We start from the raw sequence: 19474 nt of genomic DNA, 5'->3' as shown, positions 1-19474 counted from the left end.
TAGAAATACAAAGTCTTAATATAAATAGAGAATTCAAGAACAAGATACAATAATAATAATGATTGAATAAAATATTTGCTTAAACATTTAATTATAACACATATATTCACCTATAAATTAATCCTCATTTTCAACCATCAAAACAACAACTAATATCTAGTTTTTTCTCAACTCACACCATTTAAACATGACCACTCCGGCGACCACCACCACCATCCTCCTCTTTTACTCCGCCACCCTTAGCCTCGTGATGGCGGACATGTCAATCATGGAGTATGACAACAAACACCCCTCAAAACCCGGAACGACGAAGAAATTATGGATATTTACAAAACATGGATGACAAAACATGGAAAAGCTTACCATGGTATTGAGGAATCCGAAAAGCGCTTCAATGTTTTTAAGGATAATTTGCTCTTTGTAGATGCTCATAACTCGGAGGAACAGACCTACAAGGTTGGATTGAACAAGTTTGCCGATCTAACCGACGAAGAGTACCGATCATTCTACCTTGGCATGAAATATGTTTCCCGTGACCAATTTGTTCAGTCAAAACTGGCCAGCCAAAGGTATGCTGCCTCCTCCGGTGAAAATCTTCCGGAGTCGGTTGACTGGAGGAATGAAGGCGCCGTTGGACCAATTAAGAACCAGGGAGAATGCGGTAAGGTTTCTAAATTAATCAATTTTTGGTTGAAGTTTTGTGTTAGAAAGTAAAATTAACTTTTTTGTATGTAGGTTTGAATGAACAAAATAAACTCTTTCTAATAAAACAATATTTGTGTCAAATTATAAATGAAGATAATTTAACGGCTTCCAAATTAATTTGAGTCTATCTAGACACAATTTATTTCATGTTTTATTAAAGTTTATATTTTAATGGATTTTAAGTCTTCTATAGACTTATGACTACTAGTTTAAATTTTTAAGTTTTAATCTTTAAGTTTTTGATGTATTTTTTTTTATAAATAAAGACATTATAACCTAGGGATACAGAAACATACTTTCATGAAATTTTTACAAAATGGAGGACCCATGATATATCTCTATCTTGTTTTTAGATTATTTTTTTTTCTCGCCTACAATTTTTTTGATCTACTTTGTGTATGTTTTTGTTTAATATCAGGAAGTTGTTGGGCTTTCTCGGCGGTTGCGGCGGTGGAAGGAATCAACAAGTTAGTGACGGGAGAACTTATTGATTTATCCGAGCAAGAACTTATCGACTGCGACCGAGCTCTCAACAAGGGCTGCAAAGGCGGACGAATGGAACGTGCTTTCAAATTCATTACTAGCAACGGTGGTATAAAAACCGAGTCAGATTATCCTTATCTCCAGGGGCGAAGCCAGGATTTGAAAACTACCCGGGCTAATTTTTTATTAAAAAAATCTATCCGGGCTAGTTTTATAGTTTGTTGTCACCAATGCCTTTTAGCAACGAAAAATAACCTTTTAGCGACGGAAAATAACCAATAACGACGGTAATTCACCGTCGTTATTGATAAAATACATAAGGCTCCCCGGGCTACAGCCCGGGCTAGCTTACACTTGGCCCCGCCCCTGCTTATCTCGTCGCGGACGGCGTATGCAATACCACTAAAGTTAGTATCGCTCTTGTGTGCGTGCGTGCATGCATGCATGACTTTGGTGTTCCTTAATTAATTTAAATATGTTTGTTGATTGATCGAATGATTGCGCGCAGTTGAATAAGAAGATGGTGAGCATAGACAGTTACAAATTCGTTCTTGCAAACAACGAATATGCTTTGAAAAAAGCGGTCGCACATCAGCCAATCAGCGTCGCCATTGAAGCTTATGGCAGAGAATTTAGACTTTATGAGTCGGTAAGTAGTCTCAATTGAAAAGGCTTACTAATTGTTTTGGTTAATTCGATGCTATCACTATAGGCACTACATATATCCCACTCATGAAGTGACACATATACACAAAAATGAAGCATTTCTCTCGTTTGTTGATTTCTTTTCTCTTTGTACATGTTGCGCTTACTTAATGGATACATGCACTACATGTAGCATCGAACTAACCAATTGTTTTTGTGATTTTTGAGATTTAAAGGAGTCTATTTTGTGATTCTTTTGGTATTAAAGGGTATTTTCACGGGCAATTGTGGAACTGCGTTGGACCATGCGGTGGCGGCGGTGGGGGTATGGAAGTAAGCACGGAGTTGATTATTGGATCATTAGAAACTCATGGGGAGAGAATTGGGGTGATGAAGGATATATTAGGTTGAAGCGAAACGTCTTTTCAAGAAAGGGAAAATGCGGTATAGCTATGCTCAATTCTTATCCCGTCAAGACTGGAAATGCAACCTTCATCTGATGAATTAAAAACTAGTAATGATGTCTTCCAAGTTAAAATAAGGTTTTGGGATGGTGCCCTATGTTGTTTGATAAAATGTTGTCTATTTAAGTTTAACAAATCATCTTTATAAGAAACTACCTAATGTATTTGTGTTTAAAAAATAAATAAAATTTACATTTACAAAGTTGAAATAGACAATACTCACCTATTTGTCGTCGTCATCGTCATTATTTTCATCGCCTTCATCATTCTATTTGTCGTCAACATCTATGGTCTGAAAATGAGGGACTTCAATGGTTGAGACAGTCTAGTGATCATCTTTCTCTTCTCATTCATCGTTAATTTCGTTATTCATAAAAAAAAAGAAACAAATTAATGATAACTAATTTGATAAGGAGACATTTATTTAACTTTTTTCTCATCAGCTTACTGATCTCTTCCTATTCGACCTCTTTACTCTCAATTCTCGGTCAAACAACAATATCAATTTTACCTAATACATCTCTCATATTTACTAATCTCGTGACCTAACTCTACAATCAACCATTGCAACAATACCAACATCTTTTACCCTCGCTTTTGACAAAATAAAAAGATTTAAATTAAATGTTCAATTTGTAAAGTCGGTGGTCATATATAATTATTATATATTCTCGTATTTTTTATTTTAATTTGTGGAATGCGGGGTGCCCTATTTTCGGGAACAAAATATTTCCATCTTCAGCTCTCACGGCTCGGAGGGGGAATCCAATATGGCAAACCAAGCGGGCCCCTCTAATGCAGACCTCGCTCACTCGCCCGCACATCTGCCCCTTCATTCACCCGCGCATCCCCTAGTTTATTATTATTTGGGTACGACCGGACAACTACCGTTATATATATATATTTTATAATGTTGTTAAATAAATATTTATATCTCCAACGGATATTACTTAGATGTGAAACTTGCAGACCTCATTTGATTGTACCCCTAACTATAGATCAGATTCACTAGACAAGAAAGTAAATTCCGCACTGCTGCTGAGTCGTCGGACTTATCCACCAAGGGATTCGTAGAATTTCTATGGATTGTGTTGTGGGAAATCTACCAAAGCTAGGCAGATAGATAGACTCTTTTCCTGCTGCTAAAGGAAAGCAAGAAATAAAATAAAATATTTTTTAACTATCAAACCTTTTGGGTATATAGGTACTAAGAGTCCTCTCACTACCAACATACATCATCTGGCTGAGTCTTGCCGGTATCAACAACGAGAAAGAAATGAAAATCAAATGGAAACATCAACTAACTATGGCTCTTAGCCTAGACAACGTCCTAGGCTCTGGGAAGATCGGAGCAAGAGGGAAGACCTAGACGACGTTGTTATTACTGTGCTGCAGTAAGTAGATCGAGATGTCGTCCCACCCCTTGTCTCCGAGGGTAATATGTTCTCATACAATGTTTCTCCAATCTGACCTAGCTGGCGAGCGATCCCAGTTCGCGACAGAGAACAAGACAACAAGCGAGCTTATGGGCAAATCTTTACACTTCCTATTTTGTTGACTCGGGTGGTGTGTCGGAGGGATCTTTCTAACAGTAATATTAGCTTTCTTTGATCCGGAGAACGTGAATTACAATAACATGATGCCTACAAAGGGGGCTTTCGGTGCATCAAGCTCGGAGGTAGAGGGGCGAATCAACCAAGCGCCAATATACCCTAAGGGATGACCATTTTCAAGGCACCTAGTTTGGGTGCAAGGATTGAAGTCTCAGGGGGTCAGAAAACTCTCTTCGCTTTCCCCCCTTGTTCGGCCTTTTCTGCCTTCCTTAACAAGCTCTCGAGCCTCCTTTGCGCCTTAGGATTGACCCCTAAGGCCGAATTCTATAGTTTCGAAGGCTATAATAATAATTAGGCCATGAGACACTTTTTTAAGTATTACAAAAGAAAGGGCATGTTGATAGAGCTGGGAGGGGAGGCAATACTAGTTATCGGGTCACAGAGAGGCCTGGCCCGTAAGTTGGCCCCCTTAAAAAACCATTACTTAATAAGGATTTGTTACGCGCGATATGCCGATGACTTAATACTGGGAATCGTGGGAGCCGTAGAGATTCTAATAGAAATAAAAAACTTATCGCCCACTTCTTACAATCCGGCCTGAACCTTTTAGTAAGCTCTGTAGGATCAACAATAATTGCACGCAATATAGTAGAATTCCTCGGTACGATCATTCGGGAAGTCCCAGAGAGGACGACTCCCATACAATTCTTGTAAGAGCTAGAGAAGCGTCTACAGTTAAAGCACCGTATCCATATAACTACTTTCCACCTACGCTCCGCCATCCATTCCAAGTTTAGGAACCTAGGTAATAGTATTCCGATTAAACAACTAATAAAGGGGATGAGCTCCACTAGGAGTCTACTGAATGCGGTTCAACTAGCGGAGATTCTCGGAACAGCTGGAGTAATCAGTCCCCAAGTGAGTGTTTATGGGGGACCTTCAAGCACATCTAGAAATGAGAAAGGAGGATCGAGTTCTTGCATAGCTCACGTCGGAACGAGGTTCCATTGGACGTTCAAGAGGCAGTCTCACTATGGGGCACTCATGCCCGGAAGTTGTCATTGTATATTGGAGCGGGTCGGAAGGCGGTGGGGGAAGTAGGGGGACACTGGGAGAGATCTATTAGTAGCGAATTCCCCATACAAATAAAGGCGCCTATCAAAACGATACTCCGAAGGCTTCAGGATCGAGGTATCATTAGCCGAATTAGACCATGGCCAATCCACGTGGCATGCTTGACGAACATCAGCGAAAAATACATCATAAATTGGTCTGCGGACATCGCGATAAGTGTTTTGTCCTACTACAGGTACCGCGACACCCTTTACCAAGTTTGAACGATTGTCGACCACCAGATCCGTTGGTCTGCAATATTCACCCTGGCTCACAGGCACAAATCTTCGGTGCGAAATATAATTCCAAAGTATTCCAAAGACTCAAATTTTGTAAATTAAGAAGGTGGTAAGACCCTTGCAAAATTTCCCAACAGCATAGAGCTTAAGAAGCTCGGACCCGGTCAAGATCCGAACAACAAGGAGCACTCAACTAATAGTGTAGCCGTCATGCTTTCACGCTTTGTATCAGAACTCTTACTTACTTCTCAGAAAAGAAAATGAAATACATAAATTATTGATTTCATTGAAGGAAGCAGGATTTCATGAATTCGAAGATTCCCTACATAACTTCACAGTATATTAGACATGATCAATGACGTAGAAGCAATATTCTATGAGAACAAATTATCTTTAGGAAAAATACTAGTAAAAAAATTTTTATTCTGAAGATGCGACAGCTTTAAAAGGTCTCCCTATAATAAAGGAGTGTAATAGAGAATAGCTGATTAGGAGTCCTTTCCCATAAAGTAAAGGATAGTCCTACACCATCAATAGGAAATTCTTCCACTTAAGGGAGTGAGACAAAGAGAGCTTCTCTATAGATCCTAGCTAAGACCAGCGTATATGCTTATAGCTCCTAATAGAAAGGAAGACGATCACACAGTTACCCTCGTTATAATGTGATTTTCCTATAGAACTTTGTGAATTGAATTCATGTATGGATTGCCTAGAAATATTTATGCTTTCAACTTTCCTGGCTTTATTGCTTATCTGTAACTACACATAAATACAGAAAGGAAGGTAGGTGGAAAGTCCCTAGCGTATATTCGACACTGATTGATCTCAACGGCTTCTTGCCTTGTCTTAGTAAGGGAAGAATTCCTATTCAGTTTCGGCTTTCACACTTTAACTTAATAAAAGACCAGTAGTTGTAGATGTGACCACACCAACCCTTTCGTTCTTATAGCTTTGGGTTCTAATCTATATGACCTCCGGGAAGTACAAAGTACACCTCTAGAGTAGAGGCAGGGTTGATGTAATTGAGCTAGTTGAGTCTGTTCAAGGGGGGGAGCCCTCTTTCTTATCTATCAATGGAAATCTTTCCATGTGTGGCGTGATAAAGAATCCTAGAAAATATCAATTGAGACTCCCTCTATGGTCTCACGAAGATCTCTATGTACTTGTCCTGAACTAGACAAGTGAGATTTTCCGGTCTGCGTGCGTGCTCAAACAAAGAAGAGTCTGGTCTGGTCTTCATTTAGGCACGGTCGGCCGGCCTTCTGTTGCTAGGTTTGGGAATGGCGTCAGGCGAAGGCGCCGCTATGCCTCTTAATGTATCAAATGGTCCTTCAACCTGAATTTAATTCCGACGGCCGACATAGATCTTATAAGACCCGCCCACTATTACTACGAAAAAAGCCCTCTGCCCTTTTCCTGACAGTCATCAGTCAGCACTCTTGCTATTGATTAGATTAACTACTTCGTATAAGAAGAATGCGAAGAGGGGATTCGAGAACAATAAGAAGAGTAATTGCTGATTCTCTAGCTGCCAAACTACTATTCTTCGTCAATTTCATTGCCTTAATGGCATCAGCCTTATCCCTTCCCTTTCTTCTAAAAGCTTAAAGAAGGAAGAATCCTATGCCCAAAGGAGCCAGAGGTCCATCTTGAACCTCTCCCTTCTAATACTAATTAGTTTCCTGATGTGAAAACCCTAAGTCGCTCTTGAGAATCTGATCAGTAGTAGGATCAACTGGAGGAGGTGGTCTACGGAGTTATGAGATAGCTTCTTCTATGATGATCTCCCTCTTGTTTGCACGTCCCCGCCTTCTCCTTATGGCTTAATAAAGAAGAAGGATATCTTTATTCTCTTATAATATTTCTAGTTTGTTTGAGGGCGTTCTGACTATAGCTGCAACTTATCTCATATTGGGGAGAAGTGTACCGCCAAAGTGTGCTTTATTGCGCCAGGGGATATGATACGGCTGGGACTACGCTCCTAACTTTCTTTGGTTTGGTCAGAGGGGTGAGCGTATAGTTTAGTAAGGACAGTTGTTTTCCCTCATCCGCTAAAAAAACATATCTTGGCTGAAAAGCCTTCTTCTTCCTTCTAACCTTGACCACCTCTCTTGAATTTCATTTCCATTCTTCAAAATCCCCCAAAAGGTTTATCAATTGGCTACAGAAATTAGTATTCTACTTCAGATCATAGCGCAAGGAAGATGGTGAGCACAAATAATAACAACATACTATTCCCTGCATGTCACCGCATTTGATCAGATCTTTAACCATGCCTCATATGTCACAGCGAGCAGAAAAGTTAACCACACCACAGCCCAACGTTCTATCTTTGTTGGATCAACAAGTTTCTAGCCAATGGGGAAATAAATTCATTTAGAACTACAGACAACATAAAAATGGTACTTACAAAGGAAAAGAGAGCAGGATCGGGGAACAACAAAGATCACCTTGTTATTGAAATTCCAGCGACCCTTTTCGGGGAAAGAAAGAAGAGCCATTTTCTACTTGAAACTGGAACACAGTACATACACATGTTTTAGACTAGACACAACATTACCACTATTTTCCAAACCCAGAACCAGCGTCACAAATTCTCCAGGTCCAAATGGATCTAGTGCCCAACTACCGATTCCTCTCGGAATTGCGTTATCGGAGCCGAGCCAGGAATGGCCATTAGTGAACACCCACAACTTTTCACCGGTTAGAGAAGCCCTCTTTAATACATTAAGAAAGAATGTTCACAAGGGCATCTAAAACGTATATCGTGTTATAATGAATTAGGCAAATCTAGTGTGCAATCCATCTCCCCCTTCTATCTTGGGGCTTTGGTTCAATAGCCTTAGCAGAGGCCAACCTCAATCAAGTCATATGAGCCACCAACTATTTTGTCCAGAAAGAAAGGTAGGAATTGAATCTAGTTGCATTCCATCCGTTTCAGAACCGTACATGAGATTTTCATCTCATACGGCTCCCCGTTCAATTATTTTGAAGTCATTGGAACATTTTCCTCGTTAGAGAACCTTTTTCCTTCTTCCACTCCGTTCCTAAGAGTAACTATGACCAATTTAGTCATGTTTTCATCTATTTGGAATCTGGGCTCTTTTACTTCAACTTTATTTTTATTTACTTTACTTATTCTTCCCTCTCTTTTATTTTTTTTATTTTCCATTATTCCTTAAGTGCCTCAGGTTTGATCATGTAGAATCTGACTCATTTTCTCATTGAGGGAAAGGTACGAAATAAATCATATTTATTTTTCGATCAAAATTACTATGTAAAATCTTCGATTTTTTCCTCTTTCTCTATCTCGTAGGTACAACGTTTGAATCAATAAAGAACCCTTTCTTCTGTATAAATCAATATTATTACATCCCAATTCCTTCCCGATACCTCCCAAGGAAAATCTCGAATCGGATCTTAAATTGACGGGTTAGTGTGAGCTTATCCATGCGGTTATGCACTCTTTGAATAGGAATCCATTTTCTGAAAGATCCATGCTTTCATGCTTTGGTAGGTCTCCGAGATCCTTTCGATGACCTATGTTGTGTTGAAGGGATATCTATCTAATCCGATATGATTTGATCGATTGTGTAATGCCTGTGGTAGCAACAGAACCGGGGAAAGTAACTGGCGAAGTAATTTAGAAAGATTCTTCATTATCGATGGTGATCGGTCATGGTATCCATAGCCTTGTTTATTTTTCGGCCAAATCCTTCTTTTGTTTTGCATCTCCCGGTCGTCGAGCCTGATTGATTCGACTCTTTTCCCTACCACCCGGTCTCTCACTTAGTTTTGTTTTTCTTCTGTACCGTCGTTTGAATTAAGACACCCGATCGGCCTAACTTCCCCAAATGCCCACCACCAGCCTTTCTCCTTTCCGGTTCTGGATTTTGCGCCTCGTTTTAGTCGACCACGTCGTGGTCGACGGGGAAGAAAGAAATGAATGAATGTTCTTTTAGGAAAATGTATAATAATATACCTACCAAGACGAAAGCTAAAGGCGAGTCTCGTAGGTGGATGTATCAAACCGAAATAAGATCTCATATTGACATCTTAATACACTGATTTACCATAATAATAAATAGAGTCAATGGTGACGGAGCCGTGGGAAGAGCCGCTTCTTTCTTTCTTGATAGAGAGGCTTCCATTCACCAGCACAGACTAAAAGTTCTCTCCGAACCGCGCTGGATAGTCACCCATCACACGACTCTCAAACCCAACCTGTGGTGAATCCAATACCGGGGGACAAAGTCAAAGCGCTGCAACCACAAGGAGAGGAACGAAAGGTCGGAGCTTGATCCCCCGGAAGGGATCGACGATCACTTAGTCGAGGCGTGGTTTGGAATGAGCTTCCGTGCTATGAGCCTGTCACTGCCCCCGATCTGGTGCTTTCGGGCCGTAAGGCCCAATCATAAGAGCGGTCTCCTAACCTGAGAGACCGAAGAAAACAAAACACTCGAGGGCCAATGCTGCCCACTTGTTTGAACAACATGAATTAAAGAAGAATATTATAGTTAAAGACAAAATTAATGAAATAGTAGGATGATTATAATTATATAGTCAAGATTCAAATCAAAAATTCCAATCCTATAACACAAGAAAAACAAGATTACCATGACCACAGACTTAAAAAGAAAACAAAAAGGACCCTTGATTTATATGTAGAAAATGGTTCTTTCGCTCCTTGCTCGCTCCGCGGTATATCGGAAAAAAGTCCTTCTAAACTACACATCATTTTTCATAAGCTTTTTTGCCTTCAGTCTTTCTTTAGCCTGATCAAATAATGGTGCTCTACTTTTGGACATAGGAAAAGATAGAATCCAATTCTTCGTTTACTAACAAAGAACTCATACTATGCTAGATTTAATATTTTAAATTAGTAGGTGGTTGTTAACCACCGAAGTCTAGTTATTGTTTACATATGTAACTTAACCTCTTATTTTTATACTTTGTCTCCCATCATATCACCAACCTCTTTACCCACATTTCTTCGTTTACCAATTATCTCATTCATATATTTAACCACTAATATTGTTTGTTCTCCAATGAACCTCTTATTACTAATCTGGCGACTTCAATTTGAGTATTTTGTACCTCAACCATCTCATATCATTATCGCGATCTCTTTACCCTTATTTCGGCAAACTAACCATCAATCCAATCGACCATTCATCTAATGACATATCTTTCACACTTCGGTCAACCAACCATCTCATTCACACATTTAACCACCAATATGTTTTTCCCAATGAACAACTGTTATTATTAATATTGTGACCTCACACACTTTCACACATCTCTTATTTCTCACCAAAACAACCACCAAAATTTCAATTGACCTCTCCATCTCGTAACCTCAAACTTTTAGACGCCTCTTATCGTTCGGAAAACCAACCACCAATCCTCAACCGATCTTTAATCTCATAACCTCACACACTTTGGTCAATCAACATCTCATTCACATATATTTTAAACCCCAATCACAATCGACCTCTAATATATTGACCTTATGATTCTTTGTTCCGGACTCTTATCCCTCAACAAACCAATTGCACCTCTCAATCTTACCGGCCTCCTATTCCTTGAAAACCAACCATCAAAATCATAATTAACCTCTCATCTCGTATGACCTCACACTTTCACATGCCTCTAATCCCTCGACAACCCAATCACCAATCACAATTGACCTCTAATCTCGTAATGTCATGATCCTTTATTATCGGTCTTTTATCCTTCGACAAACCAATCACTAATTTCACTTGAACTCTCATTTCGTGACCTCATTACTTGCACACGTTTCTTATCTCTCTTCAAACCAACCATTAATCCCAATGAACCTCCATCTCGTGACATCATAATTTCATACGCCACTCTTATCCTTCGATAAACCATCCACCTATCACAATATTATCATCCTCTTATCCCTTGGTAAACTAACTAACAATCTCATTTGACTTCTCAATCACACTTTCACACCTAATCACACATTTTCACACGCCTCTTATCCCTCAACAAGGCAACCACCAATCTCAATCGACCTCTAATCTCATGACATCATTATTTTTGTTACCGACCTCTTATCCCTCTCTACAAACCACATCTCAATCACAATCACACTATCACACTATCACACTATCACACGTCTCTCTATCCCTCGGCATACCAACCACAATCTCAATCGACATTTTAACCTCGTGATCTCATACAGTTTGATCAATCAAATATTTTATTCATATTTTTTAACCATTAATATCTCATTTGTTATCATTCACGTATCCCTCAACACACCAACCACCTATCCCAATGTTACCGACCTCTTATTTCTCAACAAACCAATCACAATCATATTTTTACACGTCTCTTATCCCTCAACAAACCAACCACCTCATCATTTTTACCCTCACTTTTTGCAAACTAACATTGTTATTCAAATATTTAATTACTATTGTTTCTTAATAATATTTTTTATAATAATTTAAAATTTGCGTCTAGTGGGATTCAAACTTTGGATGTACACTTTAACCACATAATATTGTTGATTTATATTTATAATTTTATGTATAAATATATATTTTATATGACTATTAATTAAAATAACCCCTCTAAATTCACATTAAAAAATATCATTCTATAATATTATAAAAAAACAAACTTTTAAGAGCGACTATTGATTGTAATTTTTTAGTTTATAATGTATGGTTGTGGGAATGTTTCTAATCAGATATTTTAGGATCGATTGTTTGTCATCCTTTAATCATAGTTAGGGTTTGTCTAGCTTTCTTGACCCTCCCACTTTTGAGATTTTTAATAAAATTGTATTAACCGTTTTCCTTATAAGAATTAATGAAGAAAATTTAAAATGTTGAAATTTCATCTATATATATTTTATTGACTTTGAAGCATATAGTTATACAACTTAGACCATCTCCAACCGAGTTGCATATTCCTACCCAAAATGGGATTTTACAGTTGAGCTGCATATGTATACCCAAAATGAGATTTCTCATTTTCTCCCTCGAAAGCACGCATATATGCGTTCTTACTGTACCCAAATGTATAATTTTTTTTTTATTTACATTTCAGGCCCTAAACTTTTATTTAATTAATTTTATATATTAAACTTATTTATATAATTAATTTATATAAGTTATTTATATTTTAATTTGTTTATATGTTTTATTTATTTATATTTTAATTTGTTTATATTTTTATTTTTATCCTATATTTTATATTAAACTTATTTATATAAATATTAATTTAATTTATTTATATAATTTAATTTAAATAATTTATATAATATTTTTATATAACATAAATTTATAATAATGTTCCAGATTTATAATAATGTTAAAAAAAATTACTTTAATATATATATATATATATATATAATTATATAATAACTGCGTGCATAATTTTGCATAACATGATTGTGGAGAATGAACATGATCTAAGTGTACCAATTAGATTGAGTTGGAAACACTACCACCGGAGGTTGACATGGTAGTAGATGAAAATAATCGATATGAAGAATTCATATCTCAATATAAAAAAAATTAGAAATAAAGATGATCACATTGCACTTCGAAATGCATTGATTAATTATTTGTGGGAGGAATACAACAATTCTAACATTTGAAAAATTATCTCTTTTTTATTTGTACGAATAATTTTTTATTTCAATCTCATATGTATTTTTTGTATTTGCGTATTGTAATTTTTGGTTTTTTATGAATTTTTATAATTAATTTACAATTAAATTTAAAATAACTGGATCATATAATAATATTGTGGTGTAATTTATAAGTTTGTAAAATATATGGGGTAATATTAAAAAGTTATAAAAGTCGATGTAAAGAAAAATATTATAAGAATATTCTTTTGGGTTTGAGAATAAGTTTTTCGGTTTAAAATAATTATTTTTTGATGTGACATTTACACCAAAATGAGTTTGAAAATGAATTTTTCAGTACTTTACCGTTATAAGGTATATGTTGTAATTTTAAAACTTATATATATATCATTTTTAATCATATTTTTTTTTTAATGAACTTCTTCAACTTTAAGGATGGGGCAACCCATAAGTGACCCAAGTATTAATTTAATATATATATATACTCACGAACAGACAGACGAAGAAAACATTGTTTAAGAATTACTATATATATATATATATATATATAATGAATTGTTGTATTTAGAAAAAAAATGAAAAATAATAATAAATGATGATGATAAGCACTTTAAAGTTTTATCTAAGTTGAATTTGCATTTAATTTTAAAAAATAAAATAAAAGATGGATTAACGGTCACGCTCCGAATCCAGAATTCATCTTCAATATGTAGTCTCCTATGTTATACATATATGTTTGTTATTAATATGTTATATTCTTAAATATTTGTAATTGAGATATTTAACATTGTTATCAGTTATTTGAGGCTTGAACTTGGATCATTTCTATTAAATGAAGGCTCGAACTTTGAACTTTGAATTGTTTCAAACTATCAAAAAAAAATTAGCCGTTTGAAGTTTTCCCAAATGGACAAAAACATCCGTCATATTTTTAAGTGAAATGATATTTAAAGATGTATTGATTTCAAGATTTATGCATTATAATTTGTCAAAGTTTGTTTCATTAACTAAAAAATGTGTAATATTAGGAAATATTTAAGAAAAATTGAATAGGTATTGATTTTGCATTTAAATTTTTTAAAAAAAAATCTTAATGACATAACTTTATGTACAATCTATCCATTTATAGACATATTTATGTTTTAAATTGAATACTTTTTGGAGATATGCGTGTTCAAAACTACATAATACAATTTGAATGCCTCCACAAATATGTAATATGTGGGAATAATTGAAAAAAAATATTTGTTTCTACAAATGTGATAAATTAATTAAGAAAAAGAAAATAATATGTTAAAATAAGAAGACATGCGTTCATTTATTTGTATGAAAGTTTTAAATAGTTAAAATTGTGACAGTTGGAATCTCATTCGGTAAAAGAGACTTAAGTTCGAGCCCAAAAGTAGTAATTGAGTCATTGTTATCAAAAATATGCTAATGACACATTTGCTTACAAACATCATATTATTTAGTCTTTGACACATTTTTGGAGAAAAATATCAAATACAGTGTGGAGATGTTTTCATCTATAATACCTATAAGTACTTATAATAATATGCTTTAGTCTCCTTAATCTTTCAAGATTACTCTTGATTTTGTCTTACAAGAATTTTTTCAGTAAATAAAAATGTTTTTAATAGTTAAACTAAATAGTATATAATACGATTAAGAAAACTAAACATTATTATTTAAGGCATTAGCATTTTTTTAATGCTTAAAAGTTCCAAATAATAACTTCATTATCTTCACTTTTTTAACAATACCATAAGCATAACACAAATATTTAAAAAATAGGACTAGATATTAATGCTACGAAGTTAGCGTAACGACTCCAAAAGTTTATCTTTAACCGCTTAAAAGTCAATTTAACAATACAAAACACATATTTATTCACTTGTTAGCGTTGTAACACAAAGCCCTTAGTGACTCATAAGTTAGTATAATGGCGCAACACCCTTTACAAGTTAAAATAATGACACAAAGCCCTTATGATTCAAAAGTTAGATTAATAGTGTAACGCCCTTAAAATTCAATAGTTAGTTAGCATAAAAGCGCAGCACCTTTAAGGTTTAAAAGTTAGCTTAATGGGCTATAAAATTAGCCTAAACATTAAAATAGTTTCCTTATCATCTCATCACAAGCACATATACAATAATTACAAACACTCTAACAATTCATAATATCATCAATAATTTTATTCATGAACATTTCCTATCTTCTAACCATATCTATCATTTTCTTCATCACAATACCCTTCCTAAATCATACATCTTCATTAAACATAATTTTACCAATACTTAATTGTCTCATAACTATTTAATCGTCATTGTCTCATAACTATTTCATGTATTTTATTCCATAAATTTCTAACAGTTTCTATCTAGCTTTATTATCTCAAAATACACGTGTATAACATCAAATAATATAGTTGATTTACGACTAATAAAAGAATTGATATATTCATACCTAATTAGTGTCAATCTTTTCCCTAACCCAAACCGCCTATTATTTCTTTTCTTTTTCTTTCTCTTACCCTTTCTTCACTCTCGGAAAAAATGTTTATATGGCCAAAAAGAGAGTCATGTGTCACACATACCCTAAACACATTTAGTAGTTAATAGGAAATACCCATTTTATTATTATTATTATTATTATTATAAATATATATATATATATATATATATTTTGGTATGTTTGTTACAATCACACCCATTAAAACTATTAGGGCTGCACTAATGTTCTTTTCTAAGGTTATAGGTTTAACAATTAATGAAAGAAAAAGTGTGGCATTTTATGGAGGCGTGAAAGACGAAACAAAGCAAGACATCTTCAACATCATGGTCATCAAGGAAGGCAGTTTTTCCGTAAGGTACTTAGGAATTCTGTTAACCGCGAAGCAGAACGAGATCTCAGAATGCAAGCCGCTGATTGAAAAGGTAAAAAATACGATATCTGGCTGGGCAGCGAAAAAACTTTCTTATACATGGAAGATTAAACTTATCAAAACTGTGGTCATGGACATAGTTGGTTATTGGGCGCAACAAATGGTCATTTCGAAGAAGGTAATGAAGAAGATCGACGCGCTGATGAGGAACATTATCTAGGGTAGTAGTGGAAGAGGAGGAAAGAAAGTAAAATGGACCGCTCTCTACAAATCGAAAGATGAGGGAGGCATCGGCTTGAAGAACTGTATCAAGTGGAACAAGGCTCTCAACTCCAAGCATCTGTGGGCTTTGGAGCGCAATCAGGAGTCACTATGGATCAAATGGGTGCATACGAGGTTTATGAAAAACGAAACCAGCATCTGGACCTACAAAATTCATGAAGGTATGAGCTGGTCTCTGAAAAATATTCTTAAACTAAGAAGCGATATTGCAGATCTTTATGACATCCGGCTAGGGGATGGGAAAGGCACTTTATTCTGGCACGACCCTGGTTCGAAAACCAGCCTATCATCCACAAGGAGGAGTTTCAAAATACCCGTATTAGAAGGGACTGTGCAGAAGCGAAAATCAGAGACATTAAAGACGGGAATTGGGACTCACTACTGAGAACAAATCCAGAAGGACAGAAGATACTTGATCATATAAGTAACACACAACTACACGACAGACCTGATATTCATGAATGAAAAGTTGAGGACAATGAGATGCTGGTAAAGAAGAAAATATGGGAGGTAATTCGGGAAAAAGTGCAGAAAGTAGAATGGACTCCTCTTGGATGGTCAACGAGGATTATCCCTAGACACCAGTTCATCCTATGGCTCGCCTTCTGGCAAAGACTCAACACTCGTGATCGTATCAGCAAGTATATGAGCATCCCAGACGCGAGTTGTCTTTTATGTAGAGGAAATGAAGAAACCATTGATCACCTATTCGAGAGCTGTTGTATTGTTTGGAGCTTTGGGACAGATTCTGCAAAAGTCTGGAGCTGATCAGTTTCTCGAACGAATGGAATGAAATCAAAGACACGACACTACTCAAAGCCAAATGAAATATAGATTTGCAATGAGCGTGTTCAAGTGCGGCTTTGGAGTAGTGGTGTATAACATTTATCAAGAACGGAATGCAAGGGTATATGGCAGAACCCGTAGGAGCGTTGTAGAATTATGGAAAAATATTGTATCGGATTGCAGCGCCCTCGCGGGAACGGGGAGAATAATCCAAGCACGGAGCAGAACTGGAATATCTGTAAGAACTGGAATTTACCGTTTTTTTAAACTCACTAGAATTGAAAGCATTGTAATCAGATAATTCATTTACGTTTTTAGGTTTTTACTTTTTATTCAGAATGTTACGACTTCAAAATCTTTTTAAGTCTGTCAAGAATTATCTCTTAAACTCATATTTTTTTCCCGTTTTGAGGAATTTTTAATGAAATGACGCTAAGTCGTTTTTCCAAAAAAATTAGAAATAACCAAATTAAAATAACTGACATGTTGATTCTTTTGTAATGTTAACGGTCTCTAAATTAAGGTAGGGTCATTTCATCGTCCCATCAGAGAAAGAAAATTGACGTACTCATCAATTGAATTGAAAGAACCATTTAATTCTAAGGAAATAAAAGAATAAAGGAAAAGAAAATATTAAAAGAAGGTGAATTAGGGGACGCTTACGCAATATAATTTAATTTATCACAATTTAAATTATGATCTTCTAATCATTTTAACCCGCTCCCCTCCCCTAAGTTCAAACTTTTTAACCTTTCATATAATTTCAATATCATTACAAACACTCTTACACAATAATTCTATTCATGAATATTTTTTTATTTATTTTCTAACCATGTCTATTCTAATTTGTTTCCAAACATCATTTATGTAAATAACTCTTTCCAATAATAATTTAGATGATATACTACTTTTAAAAAATAACTTGATTATATATAAACATGAGACTTTGAAAATATCACAACAGAAGTAATCTGTGAAAACAAATTTGAGCTACTTAAAGGATTCTGAGTTATTGTTAGCAAATGATATATTAACACGAAAATTAAATTGGACCCCAAAAAATAATTGACACTTACAAGAAGAAGAAGAAAAAAAACTAGCAAAAATCATAAATTTACTCCAAATGTAAACAATAGATATAGTACATTGTCAAGCTTAAGTTAAAACGAAAGGAAATAGTAGTCAAGTAACTATTATAATGCAAAAACAAAACAAAATGGAGCAACAAATTAATGACCATATGGCGTAAGCTATCTATGTCTTGACTTAGGTTTAGAGTCAATATTGTTTCAAGACCAAGGATGATCTCGTTCAAGCTTGATATTTCCTTTTCCCCTTGTCCTTCAATTGTTGATTCAATCTTTCTATCTCCGTAAATTATGCATGAAAGTGATTGATTTAATTTATTTTGTAAAAAAATTTATATAGTTTTAATATATTTCATTATTATAATACTTTTTTATTCTAGTTTGAGCCATGATGAGTTTTATTTTCTTTTTCTATAATAAAATAATTAATATCAAATGATAAACAATTTAAAATTTGAGGAGATAAAAATTGAGTATTTTTATAAAATTTACAAGCAATAAAGAATAAAGTAAACTTGTAAATAATCTACTGCCTACCTTCAATAAATATTTTGATGTTAAAAAGACTTGTAGGCTTTAAAAGCGAATCATATAATAGTTGCTGGAAATGTTAAGCTTAAAGTGTAAGACTTGAATTGGAACCTTTGGGGAGCCATTTTATAATTAAATGTTTATGTAATTTGTATTTGTGTTTTTTTTTTATCATATTACTAAAGCTTTTAAAATTTGTGTAAAATTTGTCAAAACGGTAAATGTACAAAATGATAGATGAGACAGTAGTGAAGATAATATATGTACTCGGTAAATTCATTATTTATGTTAGATGATGTAGAATCTTACCACATATTCACACACATAGATTCACATTTTCCTCTTTAACCTACCCTATCCGAGTCAAGCATACCCTATCGTACCCTACTCACATATTATAGAGATTTCAATTACATCATATATATATCATGAACAAAATGTAATGCAACTGTGAGATCAAATAATTTATTGGATTGAAATCGAAATATACCTTATAAAAATAACAATTTTGTTCACACATATGTGTTATACTTACTCTTACAAGTTTATCTTATATATATATATATTATTTAAATTGGGTACATATGCTAGCCTTTCAATCTTAACTGTTTCAACGTTTCTCTTTAATCTTAAATAAATATTATATATTTTTCCTCTCAAATTTCTTCTCTCTCATCTCCATCTCTTTTTTATATTCTTTTAATTATTTAAATTCATTTTATAATTTATTAAAAATAATTTATAATATAATTAAAATTTTATTATTCATAAGTTTAGACTATTGTCACTTAAATGTGTATGTCAGTGAGTTTTTATTGATAAATATAATATTTTTCTTAAATATTTTTTTTAATGTCAATCCATATTTATAAATAAAAAGAATGAATAAAAGAATAAAACATCAAATAAAAAAGTTATCTCTTAAAATAACAAATTTTTTGGTTTTTTTTTTTCTCACACAAAATTGTTAGCACATATTATATATCAACGACAACTAGATTTATAAAATCATTTTCTAAAATATTTATGATTTCTTTATCATAAAGTAATAAATTGTGATTGTTGAAA

General features: G+C 34.5%; 1 pseudogene; it reads left to right on the top strand.

Annotated features, from left to right (window-relative positions):
* Positions 1-244: 244 nt before the first annotated feature.
* On the top strand, positions 245-10382 carry LOC124936574 (annotated as a pseudogene).
* Positions 10383-19474: the final 9092 nt, after the last annotated feature.

The sequence above is a fragment of the Impatiens glandulifera genome, chromosome 1 (assembly GCF_907164915.1).
Source record: "Impatiens glandulifera chromosome 1, dImpGla2.1, whole genome shotgun sequence".
Lineage (NCBI taxonomy): Eukaryota > Viridiplantae > Streptophyta > Magnoliopsida > Ericales > Balsaminaceae > Impatiens > Impatiens glandulifera.
Note: the sequence above shows the minus strand (reverse complement) of the source record. Positions and strands in the feature narration are given on the sequence as shown.